At 45.4% G+C, this 10,196-nt stretch overlaps 1 long non-coding RNA gene across 1 annotated transcript; it reads right to left on the bottom strand.

Moving 5' to 3' along the window:
• Window positions 1–702: 702 nt before the first annotated feature.
• Window positions 703–9,585, bottom strand: LOC101901918 (uncharacterized). Its single transcript, XR_003038182.2, has 3 exons — window positions 9,252–9,585; window positions 1,798–1,928; window positions 703–1,655 (listed from the first exon to the last, which is right to left on the bottom strand). It is a non-coding gene; the product is annotated as an uncharacterized lncRNA (long non-coding RNA).
• Window positions 9,586–10,196: the final 611 nt, after the last annotated feature.

Here is a 10,196-nt window from a genome sequence, read left to right as displayed (position 1 = left end):
ACTCAGTTTCCCCTCATCGCTCAGCTTTGCCACCAGCCACAATGGCTTCAGCCTCTAGCTTCCTGAGATAACTCAGCACCTCCAGGGACCCATGGAAGTACCTCCAGATTCCTCATGGTCACAAAATGGCTGCAGACTCACACCCATTAGGGAAGAGTACAATCTTCTCCAAGGGCCAAATACAGTGCTGCTTGTCACCCACACTGTGAGACAAACTGGAGTCACGTGCTCACTCTAAACCAGTCATGTGACCGGGAGGGGCAGACCTGTGATTGCCAAGGCCTGAGTCACATGTCCTCCCTGGCATCATCCACAGATCACCTGGGCAGAGAGGGCCGGGAGTTGCAGGAGGAAGGGGACAGCCAGCCCAGAGTGGCGTCCGCAGAGGCTGCAGGGAGTCCGTCCTCTGAGCTGCCCAGAGCCCTTTGCGGCAGTTCAGCCTTGGGCCTGCAGTGGTCTGTCCAGGGTCTAACGTTTCTGCTACAAACCTTTCCAGGAAATTCAAGTGGGGCCAACAGAGAAGCCCTTTAAGAAACGGGCTCAGCTGCCTGTAGGAGTCAGGAAGTGGGAAGGAGAGGACCTGGCTGTCAGGGTGAGGGCGTGTGGGCACAGAGGAGGTGCCTGAGGACAGAGGAGGAGGCAAACTGCCTGGCAGCCTGGGGCTGCTCCCGATGGCAGCACGCACCTGGAAGTGATGGATGGCTCCCTGGGAAGCTGGGGAACATGGGGGTGGAGGAAGCAGTGGGCACATCGGCACCTCCTCTGAGAGGTCAGCCTCAACCCTAGGTCCTTCTGTGGTTCAGAGCCCTGGGGCCAGCAGCCCAGAGCCGCGCTCCCCAAGCCGAGCGTAATGCGTGCGGCTTGGCTGTCAAGCTGACATCCTCCATTAATGCTGCAATGCATTTTTAATACATTCCATTTTTCTTTAATTTCAGATTATATTGGGTCTGGTAGACTCTCTTCATTACTGAGTTGTGCATCGTTAAGCAGTGAGAATGGCTCCGTGGAGCGAGGCGGCTTCCCTCCCTTTCAGGGACCCCTCCCCAGGAACCCAGTCTTTGTGGTTTGGTTTGAAGGACAGAGATGTGAAGTTGCTCCTCCAGAGCCCACAGCAGCTGCTGCCGCTGCCCGCAGTCTCTTCTCTCCCAGGCTGCCCCCACCCCTCCCTACTCTGTAGCCAACCCCTCTCTTGGGGAACTGGGCTGGGGGACCTGGGCAAGCCCTCATCTTCTGGCTGCTCCCCTGTGGTGGCCCAGGCTCATCAGAAGGGACCTCATCAGAAGGGATCCTCACTCATCAGAAGGGACCCATGTCTGGCGCAGGTCTGACCACTTCCTCTGACCTGCCTCCCAAATCGGAAGGTCATGATGGAGTTTCCACTGAGGCCCAGCGCTGAGTTACCTCCCTGTGGGAGAAGCAAAGGGAGAAAATGGTTGCCGTTGACAGAGACCTTAGGACTTAGTGGGAAACGTGCGCCGCCTGCACATGAAACATAGTCACAGCTGAGAGGAGGGTGTGCCGGTGGGGCTGAGCAGTCAGGGTAGGCTTCCTGGAGGAGGAGGAGCTGCGGGCCTTGCTCCGCTCTGCCAGCCAGATGTTCACCCACACTGGGCCTGGAGCGCCCCAACAGTCTGCTGCTTCCTTCCTCGTGTTTCCTTTAAATGAAGGAATGAACTATCAAGGGACAAACCCAAGGAAGCAGCGGAAGGTGGGGTGGGAGTGGGGGGAGGGGGGAAATGGAGCACCCAGCTCCCTGCTCTGGAGGCTCCAGGGATGAAGAGAAGGAGGGGCACTGACCTCCATCCCAACAGGGCCTGCGGTCAGCTCCTTGCCAGCCTTGCTGCCCCCAGGCCATCCTCGCCCTCCAGAGTGGCTGCGTCCTCACCAGCACACACAGAACGCTCCGTCAGCGTCACCTTGGTAGGGACCTGGGTAGAAATGCAGACTCAGCCCCACCCACACCCGCGGACAAGTCTGTAGGTTATATCTGGGGGAGTTCTCTTTTCAAAAGCCAACATCTGCCTGCTTGTTGATGGCTCAGTTCTCCCTGTTTCCTCATGAATGAAGGTGCAGGCCCCTTTGCCCAGGATAACTGTCCAGCCAGCCCCTCGCCATCACCTTTTGACTAGTCAGCCCATGCTGTGGAGTAAGCCACTCAGTGCCTTCCTCCCTGAGTCACTGCCTCTGCCCAGAGCCCTCCCCAGAGTCCCTGCCTTACCAGCCCTCCAGATCCTCCCCAAGCCTCCCACCAAGCCCATCACTCTCTGTCCACTGCTGTCTGGGCCCAGGACCAATCACAGCCCCTGTTCACAAAGGCGGGGCCAAGTCAGCATCAGTTTGGAATCTGCAGCCCTGTCTGTACCCGGCGCAGAGCAGGCATCCATGAAGAGCTGCCAAATGCGTGGGTGGGTGTTCTCTGTCCCAAGCAGCTCTTAATCTGACGATGAGCTGCAGCCCCACTCTGGAGACCGCCGTCCTGAGGAGACGGCAGAGCCCAGCCTCCTGCAGCCTTAATCTAGTCAGGGGTAAACAGCTTCGCACACAAAAGTGACTTGAGAACAGGGACCGAGAGCCGTGCAGCCAGTGCCAATGAATGCAGTGCACCCAAGGCTGAAATTAGGGGGAAAATGCATTAACCTGATGGTTTAAATTAAATCACAGCCACATCTCTTTTCAAATTAAATCCCTTGTTCATATTGTTCCTCATCACATGGGAGGAGCTGCCGCTACCGGCGGTCCATTTTCCCTCTCCGTGAATTGGGACATGGCTGAAAAATGAAAGGGGCCCCCTGAGTCCCCAGGAGACTCTGCAGACAGTGAAGGGCTTGCGCCTCAGAATTGGTGCATTTTCCTACAGTTCAGGGGTTTCCATGCACCAGTTACTGAAATGAGAAAGTTGAAATATGCAGAATGTTCACATGGAATATTAACGGTCCTTTCTCACCTGGAATCCTTGCTTACAGGACATTTAATGATCTAGACCTCTGTTAAAATGACTCTCCTGGTTGTTAGCTTGGTCTGAGGGTCTCTCTGCACACCTGACAACCTCCTTTGTCTCCCACCCCCACCTTTCCTGCAGATCCAAGTGTTCTTGACGTGGCAAGAAGAGGCCGTTCCTGCCCACATGCCCGGCTTTGTCTGCAGCCGCGGCCCCTCACTCTGTCCTCCCATGGCACTGGAGCTTTTTGCAGTGACTCATACCCAGTAGACGCTACTTCCTGTTCATCCTCCGCAGTGCTGAGCCTTCTGCCTGGAACCCACACCTTGCTCCCTTTGCCTGGGTAATTCCCCTCATCCCTGTGACTCAGCTCAAGGACCCTGGGCTTTGGCAAGCTCTCAGTGCTCTCACATCAGTTTCCTCTTAGAATGAGAATCTCTCAAGGGCAGGTTCCTGACCATGACCAGCACCAGGCCATGACCATTACCAGAAAAAGAGATATTCAGTTAATACATTCAGAGTCTAGGTGCCTGGTTTTCTTGCTTTCTGGTTCTTTCTGGGGATGCTTGTGAGCCATTATTGTCAAATACTTCAGTTCTGGAGTCTGAGGTTGTGACTTCAAATTCCCACTCGGTCACTTGCTGTCCATGTGGCCTTGGCTGCTCTCCTAGCTGCTCTGTGTTAAGTTTATCATTCTTAGAGGATGAATAGCCTGCCGTCCCATAGGCCACTGAGAGAATGAAATGAGACCCTGCATAGGAAGCATTCTGGCCAGTGATGGACAGGAGCCCATTTATGGACTCAATGTGATTGAGGACCTACGGTATCCTAGGGCTGGTCACCCAGCAGGGAAGCACTGCAGTCACTACTGCCTCAGCCACTCTGGTTGCTGTTACTACCACTGCTAATATTAGTAACACCAGTACTCCTAGAACCTGGGGTAGAGGTTCCACCTCTACCAGTGGCTGGAACAACCATGTGCTATCCTGAGTTTAGTCACTCAATCACGTCCAAGTCTTTGCAACCCCATGGACTGCAGCCCACCAGGCTCCTCTGTCCCTGGGGATTCTCCAGGCAAGCATACTGCAGTGGGTTGTCATGCCTTCCTCCAGGGTAATCTTCCCAACTCAGGGGTTAAACCCAGGTCTCCCTCATTGCAGACAGGTTCTTTACCATCTGGGTCACCAGAGAAGCCCAAGGATATTGGAGTGCGTAGCCTATGCCTTCTCCAGAGGAACTTCTGGACCCAGGAACTGAGCCAGGGGAATGACCACATCAGTGACTAAAAATGCTGGAGAAAAACTTTCAGGTGAGAAAGGACTGTTTCTATTCCATGCAAACATTTTGAATATTTGGGTTTTCTCATTTCAGTAACTTGTACATGGAAATCCCTGAACTGAAGGAAAAGGTACCATTTCTGAGGCATGACAGAAGAATCAAGATTCAATATGTTAGTCAGAATTGAAGTAGGAACGTCTCCCTTCCCATTTCAAACATGTTAAATATTGATTAAAATGGAAGCCCTCCCCCAGTTATAAATACATTTCAAAGCTTAAAAGAGATCATTTTATATAAGAAAGAGATGGAGTCTTAAAAGATGGAGCAAGAAAATCAAACATGGTCTCATATGAGTTTCAGAAGGAGACAGAGTGAATTGGAGAGGAAATGTTGGTGGATATTATGACTATAAATATTCTAGAAGCAGAGAAAGATACATCTTCAGATAAGAGAAGCACAATTTATGCCAAGAAGGGTGAAAACAAACAAATGCACAAGACATATTTTAACGAAATGGCAAAATGTCAAAGAAAAATATCTTAAAAGCTACAAGAGAGAAGAGATAAAGGCAAACTTATTATCAGTCACAAGGGGTTCCTGGAAGAATATAATAACTCATTCAAATTGCTGAGGAAAATTAATGTTCAACCATGAATTCTATACCCAGCCAGACTACCATCCAACTACCATCCAAGGACGACAAAAGTCAAGACTGTTCAGATGTCCAAGGATTATTGATCTCAAACCTCACTGAAAGAACTGACACTGCGAAAAGGTACCCAGAGGAAAAGAGCTAAAATTCAAGGAACAGAAAGGGTGCATTGACTGATAAAATATCTTTGTAAATATCATTGAAGTACTAACCATATTTAATAATCCGATTAAATTTTTATGCTTATACAAAGGAGCAAAAAAAAAAAAAAATCCTACAGAATAAAGAGAAAATGAACTCAGTGCTTAAAGTATGGGAAGACCTTGGTCATTCACAGAAAGAAGATGGAGATTCTGAAGTTCTCTATAATTTCTAGAATTTTAAAATTTAATTCTGTGTTTATAATTTCAAGTAATCACTAAAATATTTGAAATGTAACTAATCATTGCCAAGCCTGCTGAGATACAAAAGAGAAAGCTGTCAATCCAACAGACAGCAAAAAAGGATGAAAAAAAAGCAAAGGATAGTAAAATCAAAAAAAAAGGATAGAAATAAGTACAATATTATAATAATCAATTGCAATAAATGCAAATGTATTCAAAAGAGATTATAAGGTTAGAACATAAATGGAATTTATATGAATGTATATATATAGGAAAGTTAAAGCAAAAGCATACAATACTAATTATAACAAAATCATTCTGGCAACATTAATATCATGTGAAATTAAATTTAAGATGGCTGAACTGGAGAATCAAGAGTCATTTCTGTTTAAGTCAAGGCATGGTTGATGGCAATCAGTGCTGCTATTCAGCATTTCCCTGGATGCTATAATCTGTGTTACAAAAGGAAAAAGATAGACAATGGAAGGAGCTAAAATTGTGGTTATTTACAAATTATGCAATTGTCCAGGAATCTGGACAATTGATGAAAGCTCAGAAGAGACATCATCAGAGTTCCCAGATACAGTAATCAACATATATTAAAAAAAAAGAGTACTTGAATATAGAACTAGCATTTAAAGAATCCATAATATTCTCACATGCAATAAGCTAGCAAAGAAATGTGACAGAGAGAAAAGTCCCATTCACAATAATGATAAAAACTATGTTACCTAGGAATAAATGTAATAAAAGATACATAAGAGTTTTTATGAAGAAATTACAAAATTTATTGAAGAATGTAATAGAATAATAGATTTTCATGGATGGGTAGACTTACTATTGTAAAAATTATAATTCTTTCCAAATTAATTAATACATTCAGTGGTATCTCAATCAAAATTCCAATTGTACTATTAGTGAAAATTGACAAGCCAATTCCAAAATTCATTTGGAGTAAAAGTCCAAGAATAATCTTTAAGAAAATAAGTTTACAGAGGGAGGACTTGAATACCAGGTGTTCAAAAGTATTATGAAAACATAGAAAATAAAACTGGACTATACTGCTACAGCAAATTACAAATATCACAAATGGATCAGTGGAACAACAATGAAAAAGCCCTGCAGAACAGCTTTGAAACAAGATGATGTACATTTGGGAATTTAATGAATTATAGAGGCAGTGTTACAAACCAGTGAAGAATGGATGGATGGCTTAATATGGGAACTTTTCATCAGAAAAGAAAATAATTAGGTTCCCTCCCTTACTCTACTCAATATAATGAATTCCACATGATTAAAGACAGAAATGAGAATTTTTTAAAAGTCTTTAAAACTCCTTAAAAGAATTATATAATATTTTTATTACAACCCAAGAATAAGAAATAACTTCTTAGACAAAACCCAAAGAAAGCAATATCCAAAGCAAAGATTAATGAAAGTAACTACAACAAATGAAAAACTTTGCTACCCAATAAACCAACAAACATAATAAGTGCAGCAGCAGGCAGGGAACAATTTGCAGCACACGGGAAAAACACTAGTGTCCAGATTGGTAAATAACCTGTAGCAGTCAATTAAGAATAAAGTAATACTTTAACCAGTTGATGTGAAGACTTGAGTCATTGGAAAAGATGCTGATGCTGGGAAAGATTGAAGGCAAAAGAAGGGAGTGGCAGAGAATGAGAGGGTTAGATAGCATCTTTGACTCAACGGACATGAATTTGAGCACACTCTGGCAGATAGTGAAGAACAGAGAAGCCTGGCCTGCTGCAGCCCCTGTTGTCACAAAGAGTTGAACATGACTTAACTACTGAGCAACAGCAAAATGATACAGTAGAAAAATGTGCAGAGGATGTGAACTTCAAGTCACCAAGGAGGATTCCCAGGTGGTTAACAGAGGGGAATGATGTATAAACTCAGCAGCACTAGGGACGTGCAAATTAAACAATAGATACCATGCATAAGCATTACCAAAACAAGACAGCGGTGTGAGGGCTAATGAGGATGTGGACTCTGGGAAGGAGGCGGCTTGCTGTGCAGCAGGAAGCATCATTGTTTCAGCACCGTGGACAGCAGCCCGGCGAGCCCAGTGAGGGTGAAAACGTGGGCGTCCCTTTTGCCTGAAATTCTGCCTCTGTTCCTCCAGACCCAGCAAGCCCTTCTCATTATAAATACTGTGTAACACCCTGCTACTCTCTTGACATGAAAATCATAGGCATTATAACCTAAGCATCACATATTATTTTTTTTAAAAATCAATATAATGCCCTACCTATAATGTGAAATAGAAATAAAAGGAGAGGAATTTACAATAGAATGGTATGTAATTCCATATATTCATGCTCAGGCACAGTGAAGGGAGAGACTCAATGAAGGTGTCAAATGCTTTTATTTTCTTAGAATGAGTAAGTTTGTATTTGAAATATTTAGCTGAATAACGTCTACACTTGCCTATGCATACAGCATTCTGAAATAAGACTAAGTAAAAACTCTGGCATGAATGTGTGTGTATAATCACTGTCAGTAATGATGTAAGCATGGACTAATACTGGTGCACTGTGTGGGTGCCTAGGAGAAGGACTGTGGGCTGCACAGCCCACAGGTCTGACATTCCAGAGAGCCTCCAATATGGTGGCACTGCTCAAACACCTTTGGTGATATGACTGGCTGAAACGATGAAGGACTCTGGTAAAGTTCTGAATAAAATGCCCTCTGATCCAAGCTGTATTTACAGGGTAGTTGCATTACTGGCAAGCTCCACATTAAGTGTTCGGTTTATATCCACTCTTTCTACCAAAAACATTTTTATTTAGGTAATAAATTGTGTAAACAGATTCCCCAGCGTGAATGCTCAGATGGCACGTCTGAAAGCTGTGTGCGCTGCAGAGCAACCCTTCCTTTGCGTGCTAACCCCAGATGGCAGTGTCACTCCCTACAACTAGCACTCCTGGCCCCTGCCCCTCAATGCCTGTACCGTGATTCCAAGCATGCGAAAGCCCCCCGTGGGTGATAACAGGGGTGGCAATGCCCCACCGGGCACCAGAGCCCAAGACCCCCATCAGGTGGATGCACAGGGGGCCAGGCGCTGGGCTGCTTGGTGTCTGTGCCAGTGAACACCTAGAAAACGAGCACATGGGATGGACCATTACAGGGAAAAAGGTAAACTCAGGGGACCTTTGCTTCCAGTAACAATGGGCTCAGCAATTATTTCTAACCTTTCTGCTAAAACTGGATAACTTACTGAAAACAACATCTTAAAGCATTGAACAATGACGCAGAGCGAAGAGCCCAGAAACTGACCAATACAAATATAGTCTAGTGAGTTTTAGAAAGTGCAAAAGCATTGGCCTTGGCAGTGGAGAATTTCTACAAATGGTGGTGAAACAATGGCCATGCAAAAATTGAATCTTGACCCTTAACTCACATGTGACCCCCAAATTAACTCAACATGGACTACAGACATAAAAGTGAATGTAAAGTTTAAAACTTCTACAAGGAAACGTAAGAGAAAAATCTTTGTGACCTTGGGTTAGGCTAGGAGTCAACCACGGTCCATACAAAGCACTGTCATAATTTAATAAGAAGAAAACTAATAAACCAATAAAAATGGGCCAGAGATATGAACATTTTACCTAAGGAAATACACTGGACACAAATAAACAGAAGAAAATACACTCAACATTAGTCACGAGTAGAGACATACAAATTAAGATTACTATAAGTAAACAATACACATCTATTAAAGTGTGAGTGTATACAGGGCCTCCCTGGTGGCTCAGTGATAAAGAACCCGCCTGCCCATGCAGGAGACATAAGAGACATGAGTTCGATCCCTGAGTCGGGAAGATCCCCTGGAGGAGGGCATGGCAACCCATTCCAGTATTCTTGCCTGGAGAATCCCATCGACAGAGGAGCCTGGCGTGCTACAGTCCATAGGGTTGCTAAGAGTTGGACTTGACTGAAGTGACTTAGTATGCGTGTGTATATATGCTATACTTACCCAGCAACATCAAGTTCTCGAAAGGAGGCAGAGCACCTGGCATCCTGAATTCATCGCTGGTGGGGGTGTGAGTGGTGCAGCAGCATCTCAACTTTGGAAACACAGTTTGGTATTTCCCTAAGTAGTCAAGGGTGCCCTTGTAGTATGACCCAGCGATCCCACGCTTAGGCCTTTTCCTAAGAGAAATGAAAGCCGATATTTTCACTAGACCTATGTGTGAATGTTTGCCATCACCAAAAATCCCCAAACAGCCTCTCTCGGGTGGAGGAATGAACACAGTGGGTCCCTCTGCACTGCAGGGTCCTCTTCAGGACCAAGCAGGAATGAGCTGGATGCTCTTGAGCACTGGGGTGAGTTCCAGAGGCAGGATGCCAGTGAAGGAAGCCAAACCCCAAATGCCACACACTCTGCTATTCCATTTACACGCCATTCGAGAAGAAGCAAATGGATGAAGAGACTGGTGGCTGCCTGGGGTAGAGATGTGGCGAGCGGTGGACCACAGAGAAGCGGGAGCAGGAATTTGGGGTTGATAAGGCTCCTAAATGTGATGAGGATTTGTCAAAATCTTTTAAACTGGACACAAAGAGTGAATGTTACTGTATGCAAATTAAACATAAACTTAAGCAAATAAAAATGTAGCTGTTCAAACATCTGACTCATCAAATCTACCTAGACGAATATAGAATCTTATGAAAATCTGAAAGAGTGCTGAGATAAACGCATGGAATTTTCACTGTGGCGTTGTTTCTAACAGGGGAAGTCAAGCATAAATCCGGACATCAGGGGTTCCATTTGAATACATTCTGATACAGCTACAAGATCTTAGTAGACTACAGACATAATGAATGACGTGGCTAGATTTCAAAGGCACATTTTGAATGAAAAAAAATGTTTCGGAATACGTACAGCAGGGGAGAATGTTAATTACCATGACTTCATAGTAAG

This window comes from Bos taurus, chromosome 14 (genome assembly GCF_002263795.3).
Source record: "Bos taurus isolate L1 Dominette 01449 registration number 42190680 breed Hereford chromosome 14, ARS-UCD2.0, whole genome shotgun sequence".
In the NCBI taxonomy this organism is placed as follows: Eukaryota; Metazoa; Chordata; class Mammalia; order Artiodactyla; family Bovidae; genus Bos; species Bos taurus.
Note: the sequence above shows the minus strand (reverse complement) of the source record. Positions and strands in the feature narration are given on the sequence as shown.